This window comes from Carettochelys insculpta, chromosome 1 (genome assembly GCF_033958435.1).
Source record: "Carettochelys insculpta isolate YL-2023 chromosome 1, ASM3395843v1, whole genome shotgun sequence".
Classification (NCBI taxonomy): Eukaryota; Metazoa; Chordata; order Testudines; family Carettochelyidae; genus Carettochelys; species Carettochelys insculpta.
Genome location: NC_134137.1, coordinates 68357773 through 68373694, shown reverse-complemented (window position 1 = coordinate 68373694; position 15922 = coordinate 68357773). Strand labels below are relative to the sequence as shown.

General features: G+C 43.2%; 1 protein-coding gene across 2 annotated transcripts in view; it reads left to right on the top strand.

Annotated features, from left to right (window-relative positions):
• NAA16 (N-alpha-acetyltransferase 16, NatA auxiliary subunit) overlaps positions 1-15922 on the top strand; it is a 125149-nt gene that overhangs the window by 1536 nt on the left and 107691 nt on the right. The gene's annotated exons all lie outside the window — the stretch shown is intronic.

Sequence of the window (15922 nt, the reverse complement as noted above, 5' to 3'; positions counted from 1 at the left end):
CCTTCAGAACCGCTCTCTGCCTACTTAACTCTAAAGGCAGTGCCATTGCTAACAGCAGCACTGAAGTAAGGATAACAGTACTGCAGATCTACAATACTGTTGACCCATTCCCACAACTCCTTGACACTTCAACTTTAAATAGCTGAAATGGCATTTAAGAGTTGAAAAATCTCATGATTGACTGAAATGGACCATGATTTTGGTATGGCCTTATCTGTGGGTGATAGTGATGGTGTTGTAGTGTGTGTCTACACAGCAGCTGGGTAATGTGATTCTAGCTTGAGTATACATGCATGTGCAAACTTTATTTGAGTTAGTTCCTAAATATAGGTGTGCACCTGTGGTGGCACATGCAGTAGCTCAGGCTAGCTGCCAGAATACACACGTGTAAGGGTCTATAGAGGCAACTGACCTGAGCCTCATACTGTTGTATCCATACTTACTTTTAGGTCCCAACTTAAGGCGAGCTAGTGCATCTATATTTTCATGAGCTGGGAATCCCACCACCTTGCTGTTAAACAGACATACACCTAGTATGCACCAGGAATTTTAAATTACGTTGTTCTCCGTATTTTCTCAGAAGAGATCCACCTGTCATGTTTGTAAACCTGGTGGCCAACCACTGGTTGGTTATTTGCTGATGTTTAAAATAAGAATTTTTTTTTAGGGATAATTAGTTTAGCCAAGGCAGAGTGCATAACAAGAAAGCAAATGCTAGCGTCTAAGCTAAAATGTATGCTGATGATTTGTATTGATAGGTATTTCTCTATTATAGCGTTTCCCAAATAAATTTGGCCGTGGAGCACTTTTGACAGAGCCCTATTGACAGAACACAGACATGCTGGGAGGAGAGTTTCATAAAGAAAAATTGCAACAATGCTCAAAAGTTGATCTAAGTTATTTTTAGATGTATTTTATTTTACAAAGAGCAAAACATAATAAGAGAAAAATCACCTGAATCCATAACTAATGTCCTTCTGATAGGACAGTTAGCAACTTTATAATTAAATATAAAAATTAAGTGCAAACCCAAATCACAGCTGCAGAATAACAGCTGAAAGAAGTAAGAGAGAGGATGGTTAGTGTTGAGCTTTTCTACAAAAACAGAAAACAGTATTATTTAAAAAGGACTGCCTTTCCTTAAAGCCTAAACATTTTTATGAAAAAAGTGCAAAACAAATTAGGTATAGAAATATATTCTTAAGTTTTGTTTTTATACATTTCTTATTTTTACAGAAAATGGAAAATAAAAATATGTAACATTTGACCAATTTTTTTTAATAGGAAGAATGTTTTTGCATCTTCTGATCACGAATCAGTTTAATATTAGGAAAGATGCTGGAGAGGTGGATCCTCATATCAGGTGGAGCATCACATGATTTCTCTGAACATTACTCATACCAAAACAACCTGAATTAATTCTGTTTCAGTACAAGTTGCATAGTAACAATTACACTATTGAGTGTTAATATACCTACTTGCTAAATACTATTCAAATATCTTAGTATTTTTGATACATGTAATTTCATGTTTTGATATTTAGAAGGAAAAATACCGCTAGCATGACAAATTTTTCATGGAACACCTATTCACATCACACGGAACATAGTTTGGGAAACCTGTTATATTGGTTTCTCTGGATCTTTGGGCAGTATTTAGATTTTAAGATATAATAGTTCTTAATAGCAGTTTGCTACTTTATGGTTATGGTATGCATCTTGCTAAGTAATCTAGCACTCTTGCTATCTTTGCTATAAATAAATTACTAATTTTAGAACAGTTAAGTGATTATTCTTACTTGGAGCAAACAAATTCACAGTAGCAATAACTTCCCAATATATCTCTTGTAATTAACATTTTAAATTTTCTAGGCAAGTGCATTTTAGGCAAATTATAGCCACTTTTCCTTCCAGTGTCTGTCTATAGACAAAAATAATGAAATAGTTGAGTGAGGATGAATTTTTACCTTTTGGGAAAGCTGATAAGTTGCAGTATAGATTTCCTGAATTCTTATCCACACACTGCCATTCACTTGTCCAAATGATCGTAATGCACTCATAACTTCTTAAAACTTGATTTTTCTTTCCCAGTATTGGTTTTTCTATTCTTGCCATTGTCCTGAACTAGTTCATTGAAATATTAGCTTACATAATAATAGCCACTTATATTTGTACCTTTTGGTTAATTGATTTTATTGTAGAATATTTTAGTATATGGTTGAAACAACGTGTATGTGGAGTTAAATCTGTTCTTATTGGATATCTTGATGACTGGTCTTAATTGCTGTTCTGGTGGTATGTGGTGTATACTACTGCTTTTTGGTATATACTTTTGTTTTATGTTTTGCTTGGGAGTGGTACAGGAGGGGTTTGGTGTGAGATTGCTTATTTCTTCTCAAATTCCCTCCCGAGAGTACCTTGTATATTACCTGGAATACTGTATTACTAATCCATCAGAGTTGGATATCCATTTTCTAAATGATATAGTTTTAGCTCAAATAACATCCTTTGAACTTAACTTGTCATTTAATTATACTGCTTTGTGTTCTTGTCTTCATCCTTCCTCCTGTTTTTTGCATATGTATTTCTTCTGCAGTTCTGGCATTCTTAAATAGCCTTTAAGCAGAGCTTATGGTTGCATGTGTGACTAAAAACAATTTGTCGGTTGGTGCATCAGGTGGTCTCAATGGTCAGGTTATTTTGAAGCACAAGTTTATTAAACAGTAATCAAAAAAAAGTAAAACTTTAGGGGTTCCATTCAATAAACATAACCTTAAATACTTAAGTAACTTTTTTGTAATTAGGCATATCTATATTTACTTTAAGAGGAAAAATGTGAAATACCATTCTGAAAGAGTGGTATGACATACTTAAAGGAGGCTGACATGCGCATCAGTACAGTATTTGATGGAGGTCAGATTAATGGCTGGCCTCTAACTCATCAGAATTTTGGGTTCTTCGCTTGACCTCTGGATTGCTTTTCTTTCTTTTCTTTTCTCTTTTGTGACTAGTTTCCCTTTTATCCTTCTCTAAAGTTTCATTTCACAGTGCTCATTTTTGGTAGGATTTTTCTGCACCTACTGAATTACAGTAATCATAGTTAACTAATGGCTCAGTTATGGTTACTACTTGAACCAATTCCTATGATACCTAGACACAAACGCTGTGGCCATTGTTGGCCAAAACGTCGAAAAGGCCATGCTAATGGCCATATCGAAGAATACTAATGAGGCGCTGCATATTCAGTTCAGCACCTCATTAACATTAGCATGCTGCCGGCTGCAGTGCTTTGGAAGTGCCACTTTTGAGCGCGCTCGGCATGGACCCCACACGTTTTGAAATCCCTTTATTCCTCTCAGCTTATTCCTCTCATCCTTTCAAAATGTGTGGGGTCCTCTTGAAAAGGACCACCATGTAGCCACGCTGAGCTGCGTGCATTCAAAAGCATTGCATTCAAAGCGCTGCGGCTGGCAGCGTGCTAATGCGGCACTGAATATTCAATTCAGTGCCTCATTAGTATTCTTCGATTTGGCCATTAACATGGCCATTTTGAAGTTTTGGCCAAGTGTGGCCACAGCCAAGGGGTTGTCTGCTTTTTAGGAAAAATGATAAGCACTGCTATTTTGGTAGAGTAATATCAGTATAACTTGCTGTGTGGTTTCTGTTATTACAGATTATAGCACTTTTTTTAAAACTTAGCTTTATTTGTTTCAAAAGGGAATTAAGCTAAACCAAAAAAGGCCACTGTTAATAGTAGTTCCCTGGGGTTTATACTATGATAACTATAGCACTTAATTTTTTTGTGCAGACAAGCCCTAAGGGGAGAAACTATTAACTTGTATGCTGTAGAACGGTAATAAGAAGCAGTAGTTTTACATGCTTGAAAAATTGCTTTATCGTGTCATTTTGTGACTTTGACCAGTTTACATGCAGGTCGTCCAAGTTTATTATTCATTTTATTAGACTTATTTTCCTCTTTGATCTCCCCCCAACTTTGTGCACTACTCAGAAGGTTGGTGTCTTGTCTTTCACAATTGCAGCCTCTCATGTGCATGCTGTGGTCTAGTATAGGTTGTATCTCCCATGTCTGGCACCCTCAGGACCTAACTAGTCCCAGATGGGGGGATTTACCAAGCTAGGGGAGGTCCCCTTCCACCAGCCCACCCTGATTTCAGCTCCCCCTATCTCTGGCCTCAGTGTTGGTTGCTGCTGCAGCCCTTACCACTGGTCCCAACTCCAGCCCCACTGCCTCCAGCCATGGGCTCTGCTGCTGAGGGCTCTGGTCCCTGTTCCTGGTGAAGGCTCTGGCCTGGCTGCAGCCCCTGCACCCCCACCTAGAGCTCTAGCCCCAGCTGCCTCTGCCACTGCAGAGGGCTGTGGTTCCAGCCGCCAGACTCCCACTGAGTTTTGCAGTCTCTGCTGTGTCCCCACTGCCACAGGCTGTTAAGATGTTTCTGGACCAGAGAATCCTGTTTTTAATGGTACAAGCTGTATCTTAAGTATCAAAACAAGTGTAACACATTAGTAATGTATTCTGAGCTTTTTCTATTTGTGTTATTCTTGCGCCCTTAATGCTGGTGGTCTTTAAGGCATTTTTGTACTCTGTTTTTAAATTATATTCAGAATTTAGTCTTTCTTTAGGTCTTGTCTGTATAGATGCCAAGTGTGTACAATGGGGGCTGCTGTTTCTAAACCATTCTAACATATATTGTACATTAATTGGTCCAGGTAGACCAGCGGTCTCCAGCACTAAAGATAACTTCTTGAATTTAATGACAATCCAGGATCTACTCCACTCCTTCCCTGAAGCTTTGCTCATTCTTCCCAGTCCTCACTTGCTTTCACTGTGATGGAGCAGGAGTTTGGCTGGAGGAGGAGGAGGTGTAGGCTGTGGTCTGGGGCCAAAGGGTTTGTAGAATGGGTGGGGGCTTGAGGCTGAGCATAAAGCATGAGCTTGGGGTGCAGGGGGGGTGAGGAATGCTGGATCTAGGATGCGGGGTCAGGGCTGGGACGAAGGCTTGGTGTGTAAGGTGTAAGAGGATGTTGGCTCCAGGATGCAGTTGGGGTGTAGCCCCCACTTAAACCAGGTGGCACTTAGAGCACGAGCTCCTGGTTGGCAGTGCAGCAAGTCTAAGGCAGGTTTGCTGCTGACCTGCCCTCTTTGGCCCCACGCTACTCCTGGAACTGGCCAGTACATCAATGTGTGTAGGGGTCATGTGCCTTCATTCCCTGCCTCTCTCTGCCAGCACCGCCACTTCAGTTCCCATTGGCCACAATTTCCTGTTCCCAGCCAGTGGGTGTTGTGGGGATGGTATTTACAGGCATGCCCTTCCTCTCCTTCTTTGCAGCGCCACTCTGGCTGCTTCTGGGAGCACCATGGGGCCGAGGCAGGTTGGGAGCAAGCCATCCTTATCCCTGCTGTGCCTACAGAGATTGTGCTTCACTTAGAAAGTCCCCAGGATCAACCCAGTCAGTCACTATCAACTGCTTGGGGACCACTGAGGTAGACAGTGCTATATTAAAGCACACGAGGTAGTAGGTAGTCTGTCGTGTCCAATAATGATGTCTTGAGCTTGCACAGGCTCATCGGTTCTGGACTCGCATGTGACTGAGGAGACCAAGCTTTGAACGGCGTGGGCGTTCACAGCAGAGGCAAGGGAATTGTCCTGGCTCTGTTGGTGCGGCTGCTGCTGCATGCTAGGAAATCTTTAGTTTGTACCCATTAATGTTTTCTACAAGAAACATTTATTGTAGCTGTTTAGTAAAGTGTGTTTTAAGAATTGTTTAGGTAAGAATGTTAATACTCTTTCTTCTGGGATTCTATGATCAGATGTATTCATGAGAATCACTGGGTAGCCTCCTAAAATTCTTTTTGTCACATACTACATTCCCTTGGAAAACTTTTGTGTGTTAACAAATCACTCTATGACCAAGTGGATTTGTTTTGTAGCACGGTTTAAAAAAATGAAATCACAAAGGCTACATAAATCTATGTATGGTCACTTATTACAGTGATTTGTCAATGGCTTTGAATTTTTTCCATTTTTACTTATACAAAGCATGTCTTGTTTTATCTTAATAATATTGCTTTCTTATGTAGAGATTGACCTACATTAATTGGCAGGCAATCTTATCAGTCTAAACCAACAAATGATTATCATTATTAGGCCATTATTTTCCCTCTAGTTAGTAAAACATACTAAGTTTTCACAGTATTATAGAAATTTTAATAGTGATTAACAGTTAGTGTTTAAAGCTGTCCTCAGTTGTGCATATTTGTAGAACAGCATTTTGCTAAATTTGCAGACTGATATCTGGTTTGTTTACTGTTAATAATGGCATAGAGAAATAAGATTACTTTCTGTTTTTAAATTGAGTAGTAATCATGCTGTGCGATGACTATCTTGTAACCAGAATCAAATAGTTGAGATGGCTGTGTTAGTTTAGGGCTTGTGATGTTTGAGGATAGTAATTCATAGATGTTTCACTACAATGTAATCGATGACTTGGGCATACTCAGAATTTTCCAGATCTGAAGAAGTGAGTCTTTCCAATGAAAGCTGATCAACTAATAAATTATTTTGTTAGTCTTTAAAATGCTAAGAGACTGCTATTTTTGTTTTGTGAAGATACAGACAAACACAACTACCTCTCTCTGCCTGTTGAGCATGGTGGGTAAGCCTTGTGAAATTAAGTAACTTTGATTACTTAAACTTTTTATTAAATTAGGTTTAATACCTTTGGGAGGGCTGTTGAATGCAGTTGTGTATGTGTTTGTAGAAGTACATACTCCTCCTAGGGGAGTTCCATATTTAATATAATTCATTTGGATTATCAGTCCTCTTAAAGCCACTCTGGAAAGATTTGCATGTATGGATTCAAATTGGATTTTCAAAGGACCAATAGAGGAAGAAAAAGGATTTTTGCTAAATAGCCTGGTTTTAAATAGGCTAAGAGCCTTCTTGATATAGCAAACAGACTGGGAAGGCCCAGGTTCCTGGAGGGACCCAGTCCTTACAAAAGGGTTGGGAGGGCTGTTCCTACTGAGGCCCCCATGAAGACTGTGTTTGTTCTAAGCTGAAATTGTGTGGCATTTGAAACTGGGAAACCCCTTGGGTGGGATGGAGAAGGAATGCTCCAGCCATTGCCCAAGGTAAGCTTTTTAGTGTAAGTATATAGTAGATGTTTTTTTACTTTCAATATTTTCTGTGTAATACTTCTACCTTAAGAGTAAAACAGGCTTGTATGGAAAGTGCTGCATTGTGCCTTGTAACTGTGGGCAGTTACCATTTAAGAAGGCCTGCTTGGACAACCTCCCTTTGTTAATTATTCAGTAAAGGCAAAGAACCCTTTAGCTTGTAGATTCCCTGGTCAGAAGTGGTGGAAACATATCTTCACCTAGGGGAGATGATGGACAGGGGAGCTTAAGCAGGTGCTTTCTGTGTTCTGTAAGTGAGAGAGTACAGGTGCTGTTGCCCTGCACTGTGCTAGTGACCATGCTGTTCTTTGTCAATAACAGCACTAGGAAATTCTGCTCTTATTGGCAGGGCCATTTCTCTTGCAGTATAATTCTTGATGACCTGTTGGGGTAGGATGATAGGTGGAAAATGTAATATGCATTCTTTTTGAGTACACTCAATTGGTCGATCTGTTTTTGAACTCTTAGATAAGTCACCCCTTGAGTTAACAGTATTCTGTGTGGACTGATTTAAATCAAGGCAATTTGAATCACAGATATCTATGACCAGAGGAAAAAAATATAATTGGTTTAAACAAGTTACCAAAAAAAGCCAGGACTGACTCTGCTTAGTGTGCACTTATGGAACTTACTCTAAACATTAAACTGACTGGCACTTCTGAGTTTTTTGAGAGAAGAAGTGTAGAATGGTGTTGAAAAGCTGTGTTACACTAAAGTAAAATTGGGACAATGGCATCAGCATCATGGTCTGTGGCCATGGTGTCCCAAAATAAGGGGCATGTGTTATGTTATATAAAATTTAAAAAAAGACAGTCAGTGCCAACTGGCAATTCTAGGTTTCTCTGACTGTAGCTTTCTGTATTGTATGCCTGAATGATAAATTCTAAACCTAGTTAATTAAACGAGCCATAAGGGTTAGTGAAAGAAGCTAAACTAAGCTTTTTTTTTTTTTTTTTTCTTTTTACGCACCATCCAACACAGTAAGCAGCTTGGGAATTTACTTGTCAAATCACACTTATACTAAAAGGCATAGAGTGAGTCTTGGATTACATTGCAAAGTAAATTATTTAAGTGACCAGTTGAACCTCTATAATTTAACACACACTTATTGGGTAGCATCCATGGTCCAGTATGCTTTTAGCTGGATGTCCACTTATTGTGAATATGGGTTAGTTTCCTGTGGTCCCATAAACTTTATTTACAGCCACCAGTCCTGGCTCTATATTCTGTTTGTTGAAACTGATGTGCTTGTGCTGCAAAGCAGCACTTAGTGTGCCATCAAATTCTGAAGAAAAATATTTAAAATTAATTGAATAAATTGGGGTGTCCAACCTTTCATGGCTCTTTGCACCATGAAATGCAGCTCCTCCTCAGAGCCAAGTGCTCTCAGCCACTCTGCGCGTGCACATACCCACACCCCAGTGCTTGGTGAGAGAAGTGCGTGATGGCAGTGGCAGCTCCATTTTGTCTGCCAGCATAAAGTTGGAGCAGGGGATTGGGGGTGCCTGGCTGTGGCAGAGTGGGAGGTCATTGAGTTAGAGTGGAAGAGGCCTGGGGGTGCCTGGCTCTGGGAGAGAGGAGAGTGGTATTGGGTTATATATTTGGGTGTGCTGTGAAATTGACTGCTGAAGTGTGCCATGAGGTGATTAAATGTTGCTGAGCACTGTTCAAAGAGCCCAGTAAGCAGTGGAGGTTTTGTTAACTCTGCTAGACAATATTGATCTCCTGGGGCAAATTCTCTGCTTTGGAAATGGTCTGGTCCTGGGGGTGCTGGACTAGCAAGGCTTAACGTGTATTAACCAGTTGATCAACTCAGCCATCTCAACATCTTCATCCACATTTTCTCCCAATACAGTAAACCCTTGATTTTTTTCACAGACCCCGATTTAGCAGACTTGAGGAACAGTGGACATCCCCATTTCCCCGAAGTCTACTGGGGTCCATAAAATCACCCTGCCCACCAAAAATGGGGTGGGGGAAGTTAAGAGACTTACAGTGCCGCAGCCTGGAGGAGCCACCATCTCCTCTGCTGGAGCTGCCAGATGCTCCTCGCGCCAGGGTGGAACGTGTACACGGGCAGACTGGCACTTGCATATGTGCTCTACCCCTGGTGGGAGGAGTGCGTGGTGGCTTCAGGAGCAGTCCCAGCTGTACAGCTGAGTCCAATGGCTTTTCCAGCAGTGGCAGCTCTGGTGAGTAGTGGGGGGCTTAGGGGGCGCGGGGGGACGACTGGCGCTGAGGGAGACTGGTGGGCATGGGTGGGCAGTAAACCCTTGAATTTAATGGACTTTTGGGAGTAGTGGACACCCCTCTCCCCCCCATTAGCCTGTTAAATTGAGGATTTCCTGTAAATAGTTTTCCCTATGATTCATTCTTGCAGTTAGTCCCTGCTTAGTCATTTTACTCCTCTTCTTCTGTGCTTAGCTAAGATCCACCACTACATAAGCACAGAACAAAAACAATCCTATCCAGTTTGTCATTCTTTGCATGTGTTACTCTTCAGTCTGCTGAGAAATTGAAGGTCCAGAATTTTCAACAAGCAAGCACCATTAGTTAGCTGGGGCAAACTAGAGCCTTTAGTTCATTTCTGTGAGACTGAAAGTGTATGTGTAACATGCTTATAATGAGATGGAATTGTAATTGTTAATTTTAAATGAGGAATTTGATTTTTGTTCTTTAAAAAATGAACAAAGTCTGATTAGAATCCACAAAATTCAGTGTTGTTAAAAATTATTAGTTTTTATCCACCCTGGTTGAAGTTATTCGAGCATTGACCAAATGTAACACACGTTGCTAAATAATAAACAATCATACTATGACTGAGAAGGGACCTTGAGAGGTCAAGTTCAGTCACCTGGACATGTTGCGGTATCCAATAGGGATCTGAGGCTATATGTACATTTCCAGTTGTGAGACTTTTCCACTAGTAGTGACCATGTAGAACTGCTTTTCAGTGTGTTCTGGGAGGAGCAAGCAACCTCATGTGGCAAAGTGCATTATTCAGTCACTTGAGGTTTCTTATTCTCTTTAGTGAACACAAAGGGCCCACTTTCATAGGTGTCAAACTTCTAAATGCGAATTCAGAAATATTTTCTTTATTAAATAGTCCTTAGGTCAATATTATAGTTAAGATATCTAGCCATAGCTTAAACTCTTCTTTTTACCCATCTCCCTCAGGGTTGTTGGGAACAATTCTTGGCCACGATCCTCAAACTGGACTTGAGACATGCTGTCTTTATTCCTGAATTTGATATCCATGTCCAAAGTTGAATCTGCCTGTGAAAAAACACACTCAATATTAGTGTACTCTGTGACAGATGCTTGTCCCATGAATCTTGTGCTTGAAATTGGATGTCCTATTCCTACATTTCCAGAGCCTATAGGTAGATAAATGGTAAGGTCCTAGGTCTGAATTCAGCAGAGGCTAGAACACCCAGCCATGGTGCTGAGGCCCAAAGTGTGGCTTGGCTTGAGCATTCCTTTTTTCATGATGGGTTCACTTGCAGACAACCCTCATCTGAAGGGACTTCTTTCAACTGGTGCCCTTCGTCTGCTCTACACACACTTTAACAGCTGATCAAGCACATTCAGACCAACCACCACTGAGTGTTGCATGCACTAGTATTCAAAGTCCACTCCTTGTGCTTTGTAATAGACAACTTAAGTCACCCTCGTCGTTTATATCTGCTGTGAGAGTCTCCCTGCATACCTGAGCACTGACTACTTCCTGTGGCTTTGCTGCCAGTGCTTGTGCACCAGCCCCTGATATACAAGTACTCCTGTTAAAAGGAAAAGAGTGCAGCTTCCTGAAAGAGACACAAGGAAGCATTAACATTCTTCCACGTTGAACTCCCAGGTGCAACAAAAATGGGTGTGTGAATTCGGTTACCTAACTCTTATCACCAGAGTTATCCCCACTTACAATTTCCAGAATACTGAACTTTGACATCCACTTAGCATATGTCCTCATCCAGTTTAAGACACCCATCAAACTCTCCAGCCAAACTGACTTATTGAGAGCCATCTCCATCTTGGAATCTGAACTTAGTTAAGACTAAGTCGATTAGGCCTCCGGTTGAGGTGGTAGGTACACTGTGCCTGGAGCTCTTACATTAAAGACCTTTATGGGGACCCCCTCATACAGCTGTTCCTCTTAAAGTCCACTTTGAAATAAAACAGTGATTCTGTAGTCATCCTCATTAGTGTTATCCCTGAAATTGTCTCCAGTTTCTGTCTCTGATTATCTTTTCCTTGGAACCCATTCTTGCTCCAGCAAAACACATGCTGGGGCTGTAAAGCAAACATTGTTTTTGTTACGAAGAAGGAAAACATTTATGATAGGCTATTTATGCATAAGTGTGTGAGGAAACCTAGTCAGAGGTTACCATAGTATGCCTATTATTCTGCTATAGCAGAGTTAGATACTAGTGCATGCGACACTCAGTCGTGGTTGGTCTGAATGTGCTTGATCAGCTGTTAAAGTATGCGTAGAGCAGACGAAGGGCACACCAAGACAATCAGGATCCCGCTTTCAGAGCTACTGAAGACTCAACGTGTCTAAGACACATTCCTGTAATGACAACAAGGAATCCGATGGCACCTTAAAGACTAACATACAAGTTTTCATAGTCCGCAGTTCATTTCGCCACATGCATGAAGTGAAAGTTTTAGCGGGCAAAGATTTATACGTACATAGAGATCAGAGTGTTACGTTGATACTGACGAAACTATTACAATCAGCCTGGATATGGTCCACTTCCACTAGTAATCAGATGAGAATACCTAAAGGAGGAAATTATTTATTGTAATGAGCTAGCTGTTCCCAGTTCCTGTTCAGAGCCATTCCTGTTCAGAGCCAGTATGTCAGATTTGCATATGAATTCCAGATTAGCAGCTTCATGCTGCAGTGTTTTTAAAGATTTTTTGCTCAAATATGGTAACTTTAAAGTTTCTGCGTGTCCAGGGAGATTGAAGGTTTTCTCAGGTTACAGTACTTTATTTGATTTCTGTTCATTTATTCGTTTGCATAGGGACTGTCCAGTTTTCCAGTGTACATGACAGGGAGGCATTGCTGGCACATGATGACTTGTATTAAATTACTACAGTAAGGTCTCAGCGTACACGAGGGTTCCATTCCATGCACACTTGCATGAAGCTGGATTTTACGTAAGTGGAGGGTCTGGCTTTTTCCCTGGCAGAACACATGTTCTGCAGCCAGGGAAGCAGCAGAAAGATAAGTCCTGGGGTGGGGGTGGCAGTTGGAGAGGGTTAAGCCTGGTGGTGGGTTGGGGCCAGGGGAGGCAGATGATTGGGGGGGGGGGGTCACTAAGCTTGGGGTGGGTTAGGGCTGCAGATGGGTGAGGCGTGGAGTTGAGCTGAAGCTGTGCACAGGTGGTGAGCTGGGCAGTGGTGGGTTGAGACAGAATCAGAGCTGCACGTGGGTTGTGAGCTGGCAGGGGGGTTGCCCTGGGGGCGGGTGGGCAGGCAGCTTGTGACTCGACGGGGGGGTTGCACCAGAGCCGTGCGGGGTGGTGGGCAGCTTGAACCAGAGCCACGCGTGGGTTGTGAGCTGGGGTGGGGGTTGCACTGGAGCTGCGCGGGGGCAGGGCAGCTTGAACCAGAGCTCTGCGTGGGCAGTTTAAACCAGGGTGGAGGGTGAGCTGGAGCCATGCGTGAGTGGTGGTGAGTCAGGTGTGGGCCTGCAGAGTGAGCCAGAGCTGTGTGCAGGTGGTGAGCTGGCAGGGATTTTGAACTGGGGCTTGGGTGGTTGAGCCTGAGCCCACCTAAGGGGTGGTGAGCTAGAGACAGAGGCAAGGTCGGGGTGAATGGGAGCTATGTGCGAGTGATGTGAGGGGCTGAGCTGGGGCCGTGTGGAGCTGAGGGAGGTTGAGCCAAAGCAGAGGGGAGCAAGTTAAGCACAACTGGAAATTGCGGTACAGGGTTTACTATAGGAATTGGGGTCAGATGCGTAAAAGCAGATCTGCATACTCTTGAATTCGTGTACTCTGAGACCTTACTGTAGAGGTGCAAGTGGAGAGGCCTTTGATGGTATGGCTGATGTGGTTAGGTACTATGAGGTGTGGACAGAGTTGGCAATGGGGTTTGTTTTAGGGATTGTTTCCAGAGTTAGTGTTTCTGTTGTGTGGTGTGTAGTTGATGGTGAGTATTTGCTTAGGGTGGGGGTGTGGGGGCTGTCTGGCAATGAGAAGTGGATATGAGCAAGTGGGAGGGGAGCCTGGCAGTGCAGGGGCTAAACAGAACCATTTTGCCCAGTCAGCCCTGTCCCGGTTGACCTGCATTCAATTCCAGACCTGGAGGGAGAATAAAAGGAGGGAGCCTAGCCCAGGTTGGGGCTGAATAGTGAGGAGTCAGGAGCTGGTTCTGGCATCTGCAGGAGCTGAGCGAGAGCTGTCTGCTGGGTCAGCCACAGGAGGTGACAAAGCTCCAAATCCTCCTGCAGACGAAGGGGGGAGAACCCAAAAGAAAACTCCACTGAGGAGGAGGAAAAGTAGAGTCTTTGGGCTACGCCCCAAACTGAAGGAATACACTTGGGTAAGTGGCTGCATGTCCTACGCCCTGGGCTGTCGGTTAATACTGTGACTTAACTACTAGACCACCCTGCTGCTGGGAGGACACAGCCACACCAGTCTGCCTCCTAAGATCTCTGAGAGCCAGGGATTGTGTTCTGGGACAGGTTGTAGATCAGGTGTAAGCAACCTTTCAGAGGCAGAGTGCTGAAATTGGACCTTTTGATCTCTCTGTACTGTCCCAGGGACATGCCTCTTAGTTTGATCCTGTCTCCTTGTGCTGGTTAAATGTTAGAGGCCACATGAGGGGGTGGGTATGAGGTGTGTGGAGAGAGGGTATGGTGTGGCTGTATGAGCGTGAAGAAAGTATTGTATGTTACTTTGGGCTTTGTGGGGTGCAAACTTTCCAGCGTATTAGATTTTCCTTAAGTAACATCTGTCCTATCCTCTTGCCTGCCATCAAGACGCACATTCAAACATAAAATCACTGGTGTAGCAGTAACAGTCATTTCTTCTATTTTATCCTGTTTGGCAATCTCTCTCTGTTCTCCTGCCCTGCACCTGCAAGTACCCCACTCACCGACTCCTCACTGAGAAGCTAACCCACCTCCCTTGGAAGGGGTTAAGATGACATTAGCCTCTTTCTGCAACCACTAGCTACCATAGGATGGGTCTGCGCCCTGGAGAGAGCATAAATACTGCTCCACTGTCCCAGCCAGAGAGGTGAGATCTGGGAGGAGCCCAGGCATCCTGTCTTGCAGAGTGCTGATGTGCATGATTGACAGGGGTGCTGCTGTGGTGACGCAGGGCTATGGGCCACAGCTGTCCTGGGAGGGCAGGAAGGTGAGCTGGAGGAGCTGTCACCAGGGCTTGCCCTCCCCTTGAGCTCAGCTTTGGTGATGGGTATGGTCGTCATGGGGCTCAGTCTGCAGGAAGCTAGACTGATGCTTGCAGGTGCATGTTATCCAGTGAACCAAGCATCTGCCAGCTGGCAGCAGACATTAGTCACACATCCTCTGCCTGGACCCAAGGACCTTGGTGTTACAGGAGCCATCCTGGCTGCCCCTTGAGAGTCTCACTTGCCCAGCTCATGACTCTCTCCTTGTCTTTACCCTCTCAGGTACGTGGGTGAGAAATGACTCCTCAGTGCTGCAGTGGAGGGCTCCATGACAAGGGCTCTGGCCCAGGGCTATACTGCAGAGAGGCTGGTGGGAGGGCTCTGTGACAGGGGCTTTCGTCCCAGCCTAGTACTGCAGGGGGCCAGCCTGCATCAGAGGAAGAAGGGGTAGGGCTGAGCTCTCCTGCATGCCACTGAAAATCAGCTCATGTGCTGGGAGTTGACACCAACTACTATTGATTCTCGATGATACATTGGAGAGGTTGAACTCGGGGTTGTACGTAATGGCCAGTGGCGTTGCTGTCTTTTTTGGGTTTCTCCCGTAGTAGGTGACTTGGGGAAATTAGCCTGGTTCTCTGTCTATTTCTTCAGTTCCCCAGCTGGGTATAGAAGTTTTCAAGAATGCTTGATAACGATCTTGTTAGGTGTTTGTCTATGTCAGAGGGATTGGAGCAAATGTAGTTGTATTTTAGGGTTTTGCTGTAAATAAAGGATTGTGAGATGTGTTCTGGAGGGAAGCTTTAGGCCTGTAGGTAAGTATAGCAGTCAGCAGGTTTCTGTATAGAGTATTGTTTATGTAAGCATCATTTATTTGCACTGTAGTGTCCAGGAAGTGGATCTCTTTTCTGTGGAGCAGTTCAGGCTGAGGTTGATAGGAGGGTGGAATGGTTGAAATGCTGGTGGAATTCAATGACCTTCTTCCCATTGGTCTGAAGGAGAGGAGGGGCACTTGAGTACAAGAGCAAATTACCTAATAAATAAAGGTTAATCTTCAAGGTGCTACAGGACTGCTTGTTGTATGTGAAGCTACAGACTAGCACAGCTACTTCTGAGTTTACTAGTAAACTGTTCAGGCATGGCGCACATGCTTTTATGCTTCCTTCCTTTATCTCAGCTCTATTGTTCAACATCTGGTTTTTCTTTCTTTAAATAATTGATTTTTTTTTTTATCTACCTGGCCTTCTGGAAGGGCACAAGGTACTATTAGGTAGCATTAACACCACTCATATTTGTTCTCCCTGTACGGATGAGAATACTGTAGCTAAGGATGCAAATCCTGTTTAATTGGTTAGCCTGTGAA